Consider the following 18318-nt stretch of genomic DNA (forward strand, 5'->3'; position numbering starts at 1 on the left):
GGTGGGATTCGTATGTTCACCTAATGAACAAGCCAGAAATGGTACCGTACAAATATAATTTTTTGTGTTTCGTTTTGTGTCAGGTGGTCATATGCTGATACTCAATTGCTGTAAGTACCACTTTTGTGTGAGATGGTGTTTTTTTTTTTTTCAGGCACCGCAGGAGACAAAAATAGGCAGAAACGAGCATAACTTGGAAGTCTGTAAAAATATTAAGCTTATCATCCGTGCACTTGGACTGTTCTGGACAATAATCATACACAAACAGCTTTTTATATAAAAATGTATTACACAGAAAGTGAAAAGAAACTTTTGAGGCATTTTGAAATACTCATTTGACAGGAAAAAAGCAAAAAAAAAAAAAAAAACTTTGTGAAGAGCTAATATTTCTTTGGTCTTTGTTTGGGCCCCATTATGTTGTGGTTCCACAAAATTATTCAGGTACTTTTATTAAATATGCCATGGTACTGTGTGCATGTCAAAACCCATCGTATTATCAGTGGAGTAATGTAGGTTACTGCAGTGCGTCACGTGGCCAGGAGATGGAGCGCATGATGAACATATGAGAAACACTGAAATGAAAGCACCATCATTAACGTCTTCATTTGACCGGAATACATTAATACCGCAACTTCAAATGAACTTCAGCACATTAACATATTCACTTCCCATGCGGTATGGCATTTATTAAACTACTTATAACGTTGTTTTATTAGTGTGGAAAAACTCGGATATAGGCCTAGCACCACAGGTTGTTTGGCTATTTTAGTAAACAGCGATATCGAGCTAACTTGGATAAAAGCGCAAAAGAAATACCTCAGATGAAAAATTAAATTATTAGCCTATTCTGTGAGAAAACAGGGCTCAATAGATTGCGAGTTGGAATGAAGGAGAGTATTTGTGGAATGTTGCAAGATGGACGTCGTTCTCTCTCATCGTCTTTCTTATAAGCTGTTGAGCTCCTGAAGCGTCTGATCCAGCACTTGATGCATTCCGAGGTTTTCTTCTTTTGCAGAAGATAATTTTTCTAAAAGCAAAAATGAAAATAACTAGTCAGACGCTACTGCTGTAAATATGTATACTGTACACATATGAAAATAGGCCTAGAGTCATTGCATTGAATGGTGTGTTAGTAATAATGTTAAATTACAATGGCGTGCATGTCTAAAGAAGAACTTTATAATGGGATAGTAAAATTTTTAAATATTTGTAAAAAAAATATATCTATAAGTGGGAAATCAGTCAGAACTGAAATGTAAACCTCACCTTTGTGGGACATCAGAATAATTATAAGAGAGGAGTAGTGAACTTAAGAATGTTTAATATATATGTATATTTTTTTAATTATTACATTTAACATTTTAATATAGGCTAGTTATAGCTAGTATAGCTAATACCAAATTCTGATACTTTTTGAGAAATGAATTTCCAAGACCAATGCATTTCCACGACCTTTCCAGTCATTTGTGAATAATGGGTAATGATGAAAAAAAATCTATTTAATTCAGGCAGATTCACTAATGAATCATTCAGACAAATTTGTGAAACGAATTTGAACATTGGAACACTGGAGTCAAGAGAACAATTCGCTCACAAATGCGACATCACTACGTCTTACAAGAAAGTTAAATATTTCATCTAGGTCTAAAAATTCCTCATATTTTAAGGATTTTCATCACTGTAGGAACCATTCCCAATATTAAAAACGAATCATTAACAATTAAAACAGAAAGAATGAGAGGCTTATATGAAACAACAGGAGTGTTTTATTGAGACTTGCAAAGGCACATTGAAGAAAATGAAGCAAGAAAGTGTCTAGAAATCTAAGATAGCAGGAAGTGCAGCAGAGCAGGACAGAGATGGATCTACAGGGAGGTCATGTCATATAACCAACAATCCACATAAACAAAAAGAAAAATAAAAATACAACTTCTGAGCATAGAGTTCATCTGAAGATTGGCAGGAAAAACAGGAAAGCGAAGGATGAGAAGCAGCAATGGACAGAAACCAAATGAAAAAGAGAAAGACAAGAAGTTAATGGATGTATGAAGACTAAACGTGCTATGAAGATCATATTCTACCAGGAACAATATAAGAAAATCATGTGCAAACCAACAATGACTGTAACATTTTCATCTGGCCCAGAGAATATGTTTCCTAGTTACCTTTTGCTAGCCACATATACTTTTAATAAGCAAATGCAGAGTTTGGTCTCATAAAGAGCTGACTTGTGCTGTAAGAAACAGACTTCTTTTCTCTTAGGACAGGAGCTATACCAGTCTTGTTCAAACCGATTCCATATACTGAGCCAAATATATCATCTTCCAGTGAAAGGTTCAAGCAGCTGAAACACGAGCTTGCCGGAACTCTTGACAAAATTACTCTAAAACAATATGGTGTTGTGTGTTTCAAAAGATTTTACGGCCCTTATACAGACAGGGTGCATGACCCGCCTCTGACCTGTGAAATCCCATCCACACAAGACTTTTAAAATGTGTCCTGCTTCGCCACTGGTCATTTCTGAAGGTGAAAAGTTCATTTAGCCACTTCCTTACATTCACGTTCGTTTTCCATAAGAACAGTTTAGCGTGTAGTATTGCTTGCCAAGTCAAACTATAGACAGGAATTACCCTTTTGAAAAAGTTGTTAGCTGCATCATAGTTTACAAATAAACCGCCACCTATCTCTTGCAGATCGCAGACTTATAAGTGCATTACCGCCACCTATCTCTCAAATGGACCATTGACACTTTATCTACAATCTCAATTAGGAGTACAAGAGTTCCATTTGAGAGATAGGTGGCAGTAATGCACTTATAAGTCTGCGGTCCGCCATAAAGCAAGCAAAAGAAGAAAAAGATGCCTCAGGCGCCTGCTGCTGTGAATGAGCGTTCACAAGAGTTCTAAACAGTTCGGACATTGCGTTGAATCAGAGGTAAAAAACTATGTAAATACTGTTCAGTTTCTTGCACAGTCCGATCGTTTCGTGTCTTTACACATCAATGTATCGTCACGAGCCGCAGGGTTTAATTTGGATTTTTCTGTGCATGGTTTTTGTTTTACTCTCATAGATTTTGTTACCATTGCCATGCATTATATAACTGAGAGACTGCAACAGCTTAAGTTAAAAAGTGGAAGTTAAAAATTTTCATTTGTGTTCTACTGGAGAAAACAAATTCACCTACATCTTGGATACCCTGGGGGTAAATAAGCAGATAAACATTACATTTTCATTTTTGGGTGAAGTATCCCTTTAAGTATATTAAATATATTTAGGAGTAAAATATATTTTAATTTATCTTCTTTCCATCTGTCCCAGTTAATTTTGACTGAATGAAACCATTTGCAAAAAACGAACCTCCCAAACCAGTCGAATCTAGTTTTTGAACTAGTTCTGTTTTTTTTTTTTTTTTTTTTTTTGTGAGTTAAGCGATTCACTAAAAACGCACCACCCAAACCAATCTTGTTTATGAATCATTTAGCTGCTTCTAAACAAAGCCATTAGTACAACTGCCCAAACCAATCAAACTAAAATGAATCATATTTCCCTATGTTTACTAATCTTTTTTACTGGAGAAAATATCTCATTCCTGGAAAAGTAACACTGCTTTGGAAGCAGCTACTGTGAATCTTTATGAACAAGTTCACTGAAATAAATTATTTGAACAAAGTAATTCGCTTCTGCAAATCATCCGAAACGAAAAGATGCACTGGAGGGCATTAACATGTTGTCATGTTAAACAGCTACAACAGTAGTCATTGCTAATTACTGGAAAAGCTACTGTACAGTGTATTGAAAACAGCTACTCACTTCTACAAAATGTAGTTAAGCAGACTCTCTATGTTCATTTAGTTACTCCCCAATATTGCTAAACAGTTTCAGTTGAACTTTTGGCTCCAGTGTAAACTTGTTTAAAAAGAACTCAGTTAAAACACAGATTACTGTGTTCGTACCTTCCAGGTCATCAATGGATTTTTCCAGTTTGGCCACTGTCCTCTCTGCAAACTCTGCGCGGGTCTCAGCCTGAAAAAACAATGAGGACGTTGAAAAAAGACATTTGGGGGTGAAAAGTGGCAGCTTATCTTTGACGCTTATCTCATTTATTGCCTTCTTTACCTCCTTCAGCTTGTCGCTAAGAACTTTGATTTCCTCTTCATACTTGTCTTCTTTTTCTGAGTACTGAAACATGCAAACAAAGACAGATACAGCAAATCTATTTCACTTTCTGTCAACATTGAATAAACTCTGTATTGTCCTCAGAGCTACTGTGTTGTGAGAACTTTAACGGTAAATTACTGTTTTAGTTTCAAAGCAATCATCAAGCTTTGAAGTCGAGCGACGATTATTATAGAGGTTTAAAATTGTGACTTTGTGAACATTAACAGATAAAAGAGAGATGTTGACTTACTTTCTCTGCCTGAGCCTCTAGGGATTTAAGGTTGTTGGTAACGTTTTTCAATTCCTCCTCCAAATCACTAGCTTTGCTGGACGTGTTTGAGAAGAAAACAATGTTTTAACTGGTCAACCAACAAACATTCATCTTAGTCTACTTAAAGTGTGAGAATAGGCAGAGGATACCATTCAGCGACTTCGGCTCTCTCCTCAGCTCGCTCCAGCTCCCCCTCGAGAATCCACCCAGTTTACGGGCCACCTGTAGCAAAGATGGCGTTCGTTCAGATAAAGAGCTTCAAACTTCACGAATCTGGAAACGTTGTTCCTTCAGACGCTTCTAACTCACCTCTTCGTATTTGCGGTCGGCCTCCTCGGCGATATGTTTGGCCTCCTTCAGCTGCATCTCCTGGATCTCCATCTTCTCCTCATCCTTTGTGGCACGGTTCTCGATTACCTTCATGCCTCTGGAGGTGAAACAAGCAGTTATTAGGTCAACAATAGGAGATGTTATTCATGACCTCTTCAGTTAATATGCTGCAGATTATAAAAATTTGTTGAGCTTTATTTCATAATCAACAGCATTCCCATAGTCATGAAATCTGGAAATGGGGAAATGACCAATGAATTTCCATGAGGTTTCTGATTGATTGTGATTACTGTATAAGATTGTTTTTAAAAACTGATTTAGACAGATTTGCTAATGAATCATTCAAAACAATTTGTGAACTGGTTTGAACAATGCATGAAACAATAAGTCTGTTTCCATACGTAAAACCCTCTTAGGACTTGACTTGAGAGAACCATGTAGTTTGTACCCGAAGCAACACAGCAATTAATTTCTTCGACCATAATTTATAAATTAATGGTTTCCATTGACCTCTCACTCTCGTCTGCTGCTTTCTCCGCCTCTTCCAGTTTCTGCAGTGCAGTTGCCAGCCTCTCCTGAGCACGATCCAGTTCCTCCTCCACCAGCTGAATCCTGCGGTTCAGGCCCGCCACATCACCCTCAGCCTGATGACAAAATAAGGTCAACGGTTACTTATATACAATTATATACCGACTACAAAAATGTGCATGTGGGATATAAAATAATGTTTTTCCATGTCTGTGGGGACAGACTTTTTTTTGCACAAAGCACAATCAACTGCAGCAGAAAAAAAAACATTTTTACACCCTTTACGACCACCACCACCCATTGTGACTCAAACAAAGATTGGCCTCAGAACAAGCACAATACTGCCTCTGTGACATTTCTCGGCTTTAAAGAGACCTCACAGCCAAACCGCCCAGTTATTGCACTGATAATTGCAGCTATAATAATGACAGATATCACCATGGCTCTCTCACAGTGCAGACGCTCAACTGAGCGAGCATGCAATTCTCTCAGAACGGTAGGAAAATCTCACAGCCAGGAAACTGCATCTGGGTTTGAAAGAGGAGACAGAATAACAGGGCATAGGGGAAAAGTTAAAAAAGAGCAAATCGTCCATTTTCTGATCACATCTTTGTTTTGAGACGAGTTGCTATGTTACAGACTCTTTCTTTCTACTGTTTTTTTTATTAAAAGGTCCAGTGGACTATTTGGAGTGGTGAATGGTAGATCAAGGCTGACATACCAAACTTTATCCACCTTATATTTCAGTGTGACTATCTCACAATCATGAGAAATATAGCTGTAATTGCAAGATAGGTTTAATTTCATATTTCTTGTAATTGCAATTTTTTTTCTCATAACTGTGAATTTGTATCTCAAAATAGGACTTTATATTTTGCAGTGTGGTGAGTTTGTATCTTGCGATTTGGCTTCATATCTCACAAAATGCCATTTAAATACGTTATTCAATATTGACATCAATAAAGAAGGGGGCAAATAAAACATTTAATCACACATATTCAACAAAGACATCAATGGAGTAGGAAGCTGACCCCCTTTCGAATAAGAGAGAGCCAGAGAGGGGAGGAGAAAAATCCACAGGAAATGGACACACTCCACATCCTCTCCCCTCCCAAAATGTTCATTCAGTTCAGGGTCAGGATACTCCCTCATGAGCCATGCCCTTTCCTTAGTCACCGCGTTCCCTGGCTGCTTTAGATACAAAGCCATATATGGTAAAACAAGCTCTGGAGAATGCTAGTGGTGAAGTGCCCAAAAGATTTAAAGGCTGAAGAATAGCAATAAAACCCAGCCATATGTTATCAAGAAGTGTCTGGATTGCAGCCTTGGAACATTTTATCATGTACAAGACGAACCTAAATGTCCATATGTGTGATATGAGATGGCGACGTTCCCAGATTTATGGATTCCCGGGCCCATTTAAACTCAGATCTTGTTAGAGCCACTGTGACGTTTGATACAATTATACATTTAGGGTTGAAATGTGCAGAAATCACTTGGGACTGCTGTCGACTTCCTGAAGCACAGTACTATTGTACAGTACGTGACATTGAGCAAACACTGAGACAAACCCTATCAGTGTAATGACCTTTTTATGGGCTGATATTATGAAAATAAGGTCTATCGGATGAAAACGAACAGTGGAAATTGAGCAAGGAAGTGAAGGACATCGTTTTCAAGTTCATATTCTAGAGACCTTACTGGTAAAAGAGCCAGAGAAAGTTGCAGATGCAAAATGATTGGTGATTTCTAACCAAATGCAAAGAAAAGCAGAAGATTGTTGGAGTATTGTAAAGTAAAGTTACCACTTGTGTGACTAAACTTTAAAAAGATATGCAAAAGATGTCTTGATATCATTTCTAACACCATGGGAACCTGTCAATGCAAATTTGGAGGAGCCTAATGGTTTTGTACAGGCTGCACATATGTTCCTGGTCATGTTGTTGACTTTTAACCCCACTGTTAATTGACCTATAAATTAGGACCATCATGGAGAGGTCATTGGTCACGTCATGACCAAGTCCAGCAGCATTCTGTCACACTAAGGGTGGGAAAACTCCCAATTATGAAAGCAAAGCCAGCTAAATTTGTAGTACTCGGACTCGACTCCCACAAAAAGGGAAAGAAGGAAGCTGAGGTAGGAGAAGGATGTGACCAACAACCTCCCTAACATTTCTGAAGATCTCCATTAAATGTAAAAGTCAACAGGTCCTAGACAATAGACACACTTTTGGTCTACAAACACTTGAAGAAACAGGACTTTTCTTAAGCAGTGCCAGCTTCCTTCATATCTGCATAGTCATCTGAATGTGATGAGGGTCCACAGGAAACTCCAGTGGGGAACAAGAGACAACATCCTGACTCAGTTCCTTTGGGAGCTCAGGATGGGGACATCCTTTGGGTCTTTCTTGAGTACAGCAAAATTAAATGAGTTCTATGAAAGATCTAACAATTTTTCATTGTCTAAACCAAAACAGGAGAGAGCATTCACATTTCCTACAGTTCCATATCATCGAGTTCAAATCAGAAGAGACAGACTGAAGGGTTCTGGCTGTATTTCCTTACAGCAGCTTGAACATTAAGTGCTCCACATGGGATGGGTCAGAAAAAATTTCATAAAATGGAAATCCACCAAGGACTGTGGGGGAGGGAGGCTTCCTTGACAAGCATCTTCGCATCAAAGATAACTTCCTGGCATACAACATTTAGTCATATTCTTCATCTAAAATAAGGGGTTTTATTGAAAAATATGATTTAATATGAACCTGATTACACCAACAGTTTAGGTAGAAATTGCACCCCCAAAAATGCAATAACTACCACTTTACTTTGTGTTTCTGTCTCGCTGGATGGATGGATGGTTTTATGACTGAATACATTAGGTTACACCAAAAAAAAATCAATTTTAATCAATTGGTTTAAGTTGGGGTAGAAACATCTCATTAATAGATAGAAAGAGAGACAGACAGATCTTTAAAGAATTGTTAATGTAAGCAGAATAAATAATGTAACTGTATTAGAATATACAAAAACGTAGCAATTGTTAGTTAAAACAAATAAATTGTTAATTGTAATAACTCGCGTAGGCCACTGAGGCCTAACAACTGCCCAAAAGCAGATTTGGGGGTCGGACTGTCCCTTTGGACCAAACGCCTTTCATTCCACAACCTCACGTCTGCATCCAGGTCTCACTGTTCACCTAAACATACAATTATAGTCTTGAGAGGAGCCCGGGAGCTTTTTATAGAAGCCTGCGTTCACAGAGGGAGCGCGTAGAAGAGTCCGGAGAGTCTAAAGACGATAAGCAAGAAGAAAGAAATAAGATTTGTCTCACTTTTTCCCGGAGCTCGCGCTCATTGTCCAGCTCGCGCTGAAGAACCAAAGCTCGATCTTCTGCGTCATCCGCCTGCTGCTGCAAAGTCTGGATCTTTCTCTTCACTGCGTCCAAAGAAGTCACACCTGTCATTTTAGATACTTTACTATATTATATTTACTTAACTACTAAATACGAAAACAACAACTGCGACTGTGGTCGGGAAAAATAAAACGATAGCGCAAAAACTACGCTAAACTTTTCAAAAGGTTATAAAAAATAAATACATCAGAATGTTAAGCCCAAAAACATATATAGAATCCCGAAATATAGGGATTTTACAAAAATAACGGATGCTAATTTACTTTGGATGGCCAGTGCAAAAAAAAGAAAACAAAACGGAGTGAAAACGACACGAAATGTGCAATCCAAATTCTTCCCAGTCCGGATCAATACAAAACGGTTCAGTGAACAAAAAACTGTCTTCGCTGGAGGTTATTTCTGTCTCATGGAGTCATTGGAATGGTGAGAGAATGTAAGGAAAGCAGAACTTCTGCAGAAAAGTTTCAATGCAACTGTGGAAAAGTGAGGTCCCAGTGACGTCATTGTGGGCGGGGCCCCATTGAGTCACAATTCAGTCTTACTTTGTTAATTTCGATTTTGTATAAAGGCTTGACAACTCTAAACCACAGAAAGTAGTACTATTTTGTTTTATATTTACTCGTATTTTGTTAATATTTAAAAATATTTTAATTACTTTATACAACACTGTAAAATTATGTGCAAATACATTAAAAATAACCACAATTAATTTCTTAATTCTATAGACGTTTCAACAACTGTATGTTTAATAGCTAAGGGGTCACATAAAAATCATGTTATAAACCTTGATTTTAGCTGTTATAATTTTAATTAAGTTATATTATAACATCTTATAAATAACTTTATTGAGAAAACACTGTTATTTTACTACCTGACCTGTCCATTAAAAATACTTTAGGAGGATATAACTTAATATATTCAGGTTGAATCAATCATATCAAATAATAATTTTGAATAATTTTGTGACTTTGCCACCACTTTGAGTTCACTTGCTACTACTACAACACAGCAATCAAATGCAAGTTTTTAATTACAGTCCCCCACAATTAAAACCATCCACTCTTGCGTTACACACCATGTGTGACCACATTTTCCTCAGAAGTGTGCTTTTGTTCTAAAGACGAGCCAGCGATCTCAGAGCATTGATTTCATTAGTCAAAGGAGTGTGGCGCTCTGTGTTTGCTTTCGCTACATTCTTGGGATTCCTGGGCTGCTGCATGGCAACCGAAGTCCCAGTCTCCCCTGCTGTTCACTGACTTATCAGTAACAGGCCTTGAAAATCCCTCGCTCATTTGAGACTATCTTACCATACTTCTTTGGTGTTGCGAATGCAGATGTATAATTAGTTTACAATTTTCTTTAATGCATGACATGTGGTAGGCTTGTCTGGGGCACATTTTCAGGGCACTGCTCCAAGGAACTCGAAATGTGTTTGTATCCCAGTTTCAGGCCTCTCAGTCTGCCTAAAGAAACCTAGAACATTCTACAGGAAATGAATCTTACTCAAAAATGCATTTGTCCTCTTATTGAATAAAGTTTGGTCTCTCAGTTTTTTGTGGTCAACGACAAAATGAAGAACACCTCTCTTTAAATGGATTTACCCTCATGCTGGAATCATTAAGGACTGACAAACAACTGATTTTCCCCTCCTCAGCTTCCTTCTCAAAACTATGCAGTCATTTCCTTTGAGGTCACATTGTGAGGAGTAACCCGAGCTTATCAGAGCAGTGGACAGGATGGACCACTTTAGACCCATGCAGGTGAGATTACAGCAATTTTCCTCACTCGTCCCAAAATGGCCAAACACTTTTCTATAGGTGAAACACTTTGGTGCTTCATTTCAGCTTCAAGGAATAGTTTTCTTCTTAGTGTTTCTTCATTGGAACAGATTTTGAGAAATTTAGCATTACTTGCTCACCAATGGATCCTTGAATGGGTGCCGTCAGAATGAGTGTCCAAACAGCTGATAAAAGCATCACAATAATCCACAAGTAATCCACACAGCTTCAGTCTATCAATTAATGTCTTGTAAAATGAAAAGCTGCATGTTTGTAAGAAGCAAATCCATCATTAAGATGTTTTTAACTTCAAACCATTGCTTCTGGCTAAAATACAAGTCCTCTATCCATAATTTAGCTTTTTCTCCTTTGAGAAAAATCGACTCATCAGAATCAGGAGAGAAACTTGCACAGATCATGTTTACATGCAAAAAAAGTCCAAACCAGTTCTGAACAAACATAGGTGGATTTTTATGTGAAAGGGATCCACTGGAGCCACATGGAGGAAGTTTTTATTATGGATTATGAATGATATTTTTCTCCACAAGTGCTGGTTCTTAAAATGCCTTTTAATGATGGATTTGTTTCATACAAAATGCATCTTTTCATTAATTGATGGACTGGAGTTTGTGTGGATTACTGGATTATTGTGATGTTTTTAATCAGCTGTTTGGACTCTCATTTTTACAGCACCCATTCACTGCAGAGGGTCCTTTGGTGAGCAAGTGATGTAATGCTACATTTCTACAAATATGTTTCCGTGTCCGTGGAAGAAAACAAAACTCATCTACATCTTGGATGGGCTGTGGGGTAAGCATTATTCTGAGCAAATATAAATTTTTGGGGTGAGCTGGACATGTTTTATTGAACCTGAACATTATCTTTTCAGTGATCGATGTGTCAGTTTCAAGGCATTACAGAAGTAAACCTGAGGAAGAGGTATTTTAAAAGATTTATGTCTTGTGTCGACATGTTTTATTGAGGTAAAGCTTTTTATTGCCCTATAAATCCCCATTTGAAACACTTTGAAATGGTGCCGTGACCCTGAAATGGACCAGCTGGGATGAGAGCCGCAGTGACAGGAAGTGAAAGCATCATAACAAAGCCTAAATGACTCAAGTTGTTTATCATAGCGGAATCATGTCTGATTCTGTTTCATTGAACCCTAGTCTAAAGGAATGTGTCACTTACATCAGCAGCTTTTTTCTCAGACATTTCCAGTTTCTCTTGGGCATCTTTCAGGGCCTCTGAGTACTTGTCCAGTTCATCTTCAGTCTGTTTGAGCTTTTTCTGCAGGCCAACCAGTTCATCCTCCAGCTGTATGAGGAAGAGTGAGTACAACATATCAGAGCACTGTACTCTATATATAACTTAAGGAAATAATATCCCAGACATCCATCATCCATAATATTATCACACATTTTTATAGCAAAATAACTGAAATAAGGAAAATATGAATAATGAGAAAAAATAAAAAATATTAAAAAAATATATATAAAATACTTTAAATTCTTTATATAAATAAACAAAAAAAATGTGCATAATATTATTTAAAAATATATTAAACATACAGAATATATACAGTGCATAATGATTAAAAATAATATTTTATTGCTGTAGTCTAGTGGTTTAAGATATATACCCTAAATAAAATTTATAAAGGTTTATGCATTTTAAGACATGGTGAAATATATGCCCTGAATAATAATAATAATAATAACCTTAATAATAATTGTAATATTCCATCACACATAGAGTTATTTTTAATGTTGAAGTCTAATGACTTTATGTCAGAATAAAACAATAATATAATTACATTATTATTAAATACATTTTATTGCTGTATAGTGGTTGTCTAAATAAAGACAAAAAATACATTATTATTAATGGCATGTTTATGCATTTTATGTCACATATAATTAAAATCAAGTTATTTATCATGTTTTTATTGGTGTTAAAGAGTACAATTAAATAATAATTAAAATAATTAATACATATCAAAAAAGCGTAGCCTGCTCTCTACCCATATTGAAATCATAGGCCTGCTCTCTGGACAGAAGATAACTATATTTAATTTTAGTCTGAGGTAAGCTGTCATATGGCAGTAAGTGAGATAAACACTCACAAAACACTTTGCTATCTGTGGCTATCAGTTTGGCTGGGTTTCTTGTGTGTTGTAGAGAGACAAGGGGTGTTTTAAAGGAATCAAGACAGCCTCACTTCTCTTGTCCATTTATAACCTTAAGGCTTGGTTTTTCACAATCAGGGCTTAGATTAAGCCAGGTTTTAGGCCATAGTTCAATTCAGACATTTAAGTATCTTTTATAAAAATAAAAGAAAAAAAAGAAGAAAAAAAAAAACATTTCTGGTGTGCATCTTGAGACAAACAATGGAACTGATATATTTTAAAATATATCAGTGCAAGTTTCTTTCAGATAAAACAGCTCAGATATGCATTTTAGTCTGGGACTAGGCTTAAAGCCTTGTTTGTGAAACCAGGGGTAATTAGTGTAAGACAGACATACTGATGATTTGACTTACAACCAAATATTCATTAGGAGGAGTAAGATTATCACAGTGACTTTCTAGAGTACAGTATAATATATACAAATATATTTGTATACTATATAACAATATCCCAATTTACAATTTTTTTTTACAGAATTTATTATTTGTGATGTGTTAATTTTGAATTTATTCAATTATTGTTCTTTCTTTTTTTTTCAACTAATTAGTATATGAAAAAATACATTAACCAAGATTAATAAATTAAAGTATTGTTCAGGTTTGATTTTTACAGATTTTTTTATAGGATTCCTACATAATTTTGCAAAATAAGTAGCCACTGTTGTGAAAGACCCCAGAATTGCAGCGCAAATGCATACTTGGTTTTCAAGTATGAGGTCTTGGCTCACTACTCCTTGATTACAATCATAAAGTCCAGCCTTGAATGATGCTATTGCCAGCACTTTTGTTAGGACCTCTTACATTTTTCACTTCACTCTCCTCTATCTGGATTCCTACCCTGAATTTCTAAGTTCTTACCTGCTTGCATTTGTCCTCAGCAGCTTTCTGTTCCGTCTCGGCTGCTCAGCTCGGTCTATGGCATTCTCCTTGTCCAGTTTGAGCATCTGCATCTTTCTTCTTGATGGCCTCCATGGTTGCAGGTTATTGATCTAGTGTCTGGGTTGAATATGAAATTCAAAGGAGCTACGAACGAAGTGCAGTTCTTGGTCCTTCAGCCGAAACTGTGGTCAGACTAATGGATGCAAGGGATTTAGGAGAGGAGAAGAATGCAGCTGATGCTGTCTGCAACCAATGCTGGATCGCTTTACATAACCCAACCAAAGTCTAAAACACCCACTCCCCCCCACCCGTCTCCCTATCTAAACACTTGTGAGAAGGAATGGCCTGGACCAAACACAGTCAGAAGCACTTCTCCTTATTTGGAGTGGTGCATACTGTTTTTTTAAAAAAGGACCAAGGGATGGAGAGGTGAGCAGATAGGACCTGCGTCCAGATTTAACCCTTTAATTGGGCATAAGTGTGAAAGAACTTTCATTGCAATTCCTTGTTACACTCTTACAAATACAGGTTCTTAGGTATTGATGTTCCATGAAGAACCTTTACACATTCATGGAATCTTGCCATTGCACAAATGTTCTTTATTGTCCAAAATGTTCTTCACACTAACAAAAAAATGTTTATTGTAGAACCTAAAAATGGTTTTTACATGGCATTATTGCAAAAAGAAGCTTTATTTTTTAGAAATGTAGGTGATATGCATAAAAAAAAATCCTATCTCATCCTAAGGCAAGTATCAGTATTATTACTAATATTTATGGTTATGTACTTTTCAAAACCCCTAAGCAGTCTTAATGATACATCAAATTGTGCGGTTTGCTGAAAGAAGGTGCTATTATTTTCGCTATTAATACGCGATTCTTATTGGTTACTCTCAGCATTCTGCGATAAGATATTCATAGTATTCACTGTTGTTCATGGCAAGGCTTATTCAAACCACTCAACGCAACTGGTGTCATCTTGTGTCTCAGTTACCGACTGTAGTGAAAATGACCTTGAGGCATTTCAGACGACATTTGTCTTGTTACTAGGCCGATAATTTTGTACATTGGAATGGACTTTTTTTCAGATTTTCTTATCAGATGATTTAGTATAAAATTCAAATCAATATTACATGTCTACTTATTTTTTTTATTTATTCTGTGAGTATCTTATTGTTTGTAATTTTAATCTACTGGCTAATAGAATGGCCAGAATCCTTGGATGTGGGCAATTATAAATTGGGTAAGTAGCAACCACCACAGCAATGGACAAAAACCCTATCAGAACGCATTTGCAAACCCTATAATCAAATCTCTGGCAAACCCTGAAAATTTAACATTAAATAAATAATATTGAGATCTATATAGAAGTAAATCTTCAAATCTAAAGGAGAAAATAGTTTTTAAAAAAGAAAAAACAATTTGATGAATCTACACTGAACAAAATTTTTGGACAAACAACCCCCGGACCCCCTAAATACAGTAAAACTGCACATTTTAGAGTGGCCTTTTATTGTGGCCAGCCTAAGGCACACCTGTGCAATAATCATGCTGTCTAATCAGCATCTTGATATGCCACACCTGCGAGGTGGATGGATTATCTCGGCAAAGGAGAATTGCTCACTAACACAGATTTAGACAGAGTTGTGAACAATTTTTGAGAGAAATAGGCCTTTTGTGTACATAGTAAAAGTCTTAGATCTTTGAGCTCAGCTCATAAAAAATGGGGGCAAAAACAAAAGTGTTGCGTTTATAATTTTGTTCAGTGTAAGAGAATATTTAGTACAAGGGTTAATTATACCTACACTGAAAGCAAACAAATTTCTTTCTGTTCATTTCATACCTTGTTCAATCAAGTCTGACATAAAGCAATTACACACACTTGATTTAGAGTTTGTTTAAGACCCAAGTGCTAAATGGTCAAACTGTTGGGTTTAACTGCTTTGGCACTAAAACAGCAGAGCAGACGTGCAGAATGTAACACTCTTCTCTGACTGGCTCTCTTAACTGCTATTGGAAACCAGCCATTCTGTTAGACATTTTGTGAATTACAACAAACAGTCATTTAGCTTCTTCTAAACTGGGTTTTCAGTTTTATTTTTGCTCGTAAGTTCTCTTTAGGTTTAACTAAACAAAATCCTTCAATTCCCACCCATGCCACAAACCACAACTTTAGCATCAAGGTGGTAAAACTGCGAGACATGTTCAGCATGTACCTCAGACATACTCGTCTGTCAAAACGATGATTCACTCTCCACAACACCTGGATGAACATTCTGAGAAGAGTGTCCAAAAACACCTGTGCTCCAGACAAACAGCTTCTCTGACGTCTGCCGCATGTCATCGTTACATATGATGTCATAGCAATACACAGTGTGCTCTGTCTTTCTTGGCCTCCCTTAGGCACTGTCGTGAGGAAAAGATGTAATGAGATCTGGCTTTCGTTCAGCATTACTTACTCATGCCTGCCCTTGTGAGCTTTAAGGATGAAGGGAAGTGTGAATGTGTGTCATGGTTATTTGGGCAGTGCCCCATCATGGAAGAAGTTTAACGGACGAGTACAACACAAAGTGTACTTTGTAAATTCAGCTAACGAACAAGAACATGCTATGAAAAATAAACATGAGAAGTGAAAAGTCTAAGTTGTGGCAGGACTACTCTTTTGGATCTTTTGGAAAGTGTAAACTTGTGGTGGGACTACCTATTATTTATCAACAAATAAATTATTATTTCTTGATAAGAAAGTAAAAAGTAAGTAAAAAGTCTTGTATTCTATGGTAACAGTAATTTTTAAGTCTTGTGGCTATACTTTCGAAACTGTATTTTAACTTTCAATACATTTACAGTTTCCACTGAAAGTGGTTTACTGTAAACACAGTTTCTGTTTTGATAAAACTGAATTACTAGTCGACATTTTTTTTTTTCTGTAGTAATTAACATGCTTTAAATACTATCCATAGGTATTAACATTCCTTTAAACTGATCTTAAATAATGGAATTTACATATGAGATCAATATATACTAGTCTGCTATCATTACTAAAGCATGTTGACATGCCAAAAGGGAGTAAACCACACTAAACACAAAGGAAAAATCGCAAGGAGTGTCTCCTTTCCATGGACGATCAACTAACTAAAATTAGGACCACTAACTTAACTACATTTCTTCCGTTGCGTGACAGTAGCCCAGCTATGTTTTTCAAAATAATATAGCTTTTACTTTAACAAGCTAGATTTTTAACATTATTGTAGCATATAGCATGACAAGTATTCCGCAGTCAGTCTGTTTTTTCACTTCTGGAACTATTTGGATATCACTAAAGCCATGATGAACCTTCTGAAGAGAACTTCTTCACAAGCTACAGTTGTAAAGTAGCTTCTCCCAAAACTAGCATGCACATATGCTTAACACACACACACACACATTTAACTTCCCTCTTAACTGTTGATGTATTTGCATGCTTCTTTTAAGTGCAGAATGATCTGTTCTGTGGGAAATGCAGGCATTCAGCTGGAGATAACACAAGAGGAGATGACTGAGGGAGAAATTGTGAGTGACTGAGAGAGAAACAGAGGCAGAATATCACAGGCCCCTCCCACAGGAAACCCTAGCTCAGCTCAGCATGACCTTTTATGGTAAAAAAATCCCCAAACCGCTGGCTGCCTGTCTAGGGAATAGCTGTTATAAAATATAACTGGATTTAAAGAAACAAGAGCACAGAACGTGCAGCCACAAGTTAGATTTTAACAGTAGCAAAGAGGAAGATAGACAAAACCAGCTACATAGTAATAGTTGTGATCTCCTGTTATTTAAAAGTGATTAAAACGTGACAGGATAAACACTGCTATCTGTGATTATGTAGGCCTAGTTCACAATTCCATTGCTCACCAGTTTGCTTAACAAATCTACCTTAGCTTTGGTATTAATTATAATTAAACATTACATTCAAGTTTAGCCTCAAACGTTCCCACGCGCTAGTTCACATCAATAAAACACTTGAGCTTATTTGAAACGCTCTGTCACTAATAACTGTTATGCAACATTAACAACTGATTCTAACTGCACTTGCAAAACTAAAGGGCCCCCTTGTGGTATATCAGGTCTCTAGTTTTCACCACAAATTGCTTTTCAAATGCAAGAATCAGGTTCGTATTTTCCAAGCTCAATTCCGCCATCATGTGAACAAAGTAAGTGACTACATGATCTTAAAACGAAGAAGAAAAAAATAACAAGTACTGCAACATGACAAATAGGCGTAACTGAAAAAACACAATACAAAAATACAGCAACAGCAGCACAAATAAGCAATGAACAGTTAAAAAGTTAGTAATACTATTTTTAAATCATAATTAAATAATTATAATGAAGTGGGGGAAAAAAAGTCATAGAACTTAATCATTAAGATTGAATGAACGCTTTCAGTTCAGAATACAGGCCTAAAGTTTATATATGTCCTCCTACGTTAACTTTCATAATTTCATAATGACCAGCAGAGGGACTCCAAGTATGTATAAAATCCTGCTGTTATGGCCGGTTTTCGCAACAGGTGATCTCTCAGATTTTACTTATTGCTTCATGGACATTTGGATTTTTTTTATTTTTTTATTTTTTCATGGAGGTAATTTAGTAGGCCTACTTAATTTGAAAATATTTAATAAATAAGTAATATTTTTGTCGGTAAACTGGACATAACAAAGCCTTGACTTTAGACTCTCTCCCACATGAAAAAATACTATAGTAATTTATAGTAAATACTGTAGTGTTTTTGAACCA

At 36.5% G+C, this 18318-nt stretch overlaps 2 protein-coding genes and 1 pseudogene across 3 annotated transcripts in view; all 3 read right to left on the bottom strand.

The window, feature by feature from the left end:
• Window positions 1-18318, bottom strand: part of LOC109047541 (protein phosphatase 1 regulatory subunit 29-like) — a 905211-nt gene that overhangs the window by 287013 nt on the left and 599880 nt on the right. The window lies entirely within an intron of this gene.
• Window positions 1-18318, bottom strand: part of LOC109046565 (beta-1,3-N-acetylglucosaminyltransferase manic fringe) — a 788629-nt gene that overhangs the window by 157251 nt on the left and 613060 nt on the right. The window lies entirely within an intron of this gene.
• Window positions 579-13816, bottom strand: LOC109047091 (annotated as a pseudogene).

This window comes from Cyprinus carpio, chromosome A22 (genome assembly GCF_018340385.1).
Source record: "Cyprinus carpio isolate SPL01 chromosome A22, ASM1834038v1, whole genome shotgun sequence".
NCBI lineage: Eukaryota > Metazoa > Chordata > Actinopteri > Cypriniformes > Cyprinidae > Cyprinus > Cyprinus carpio.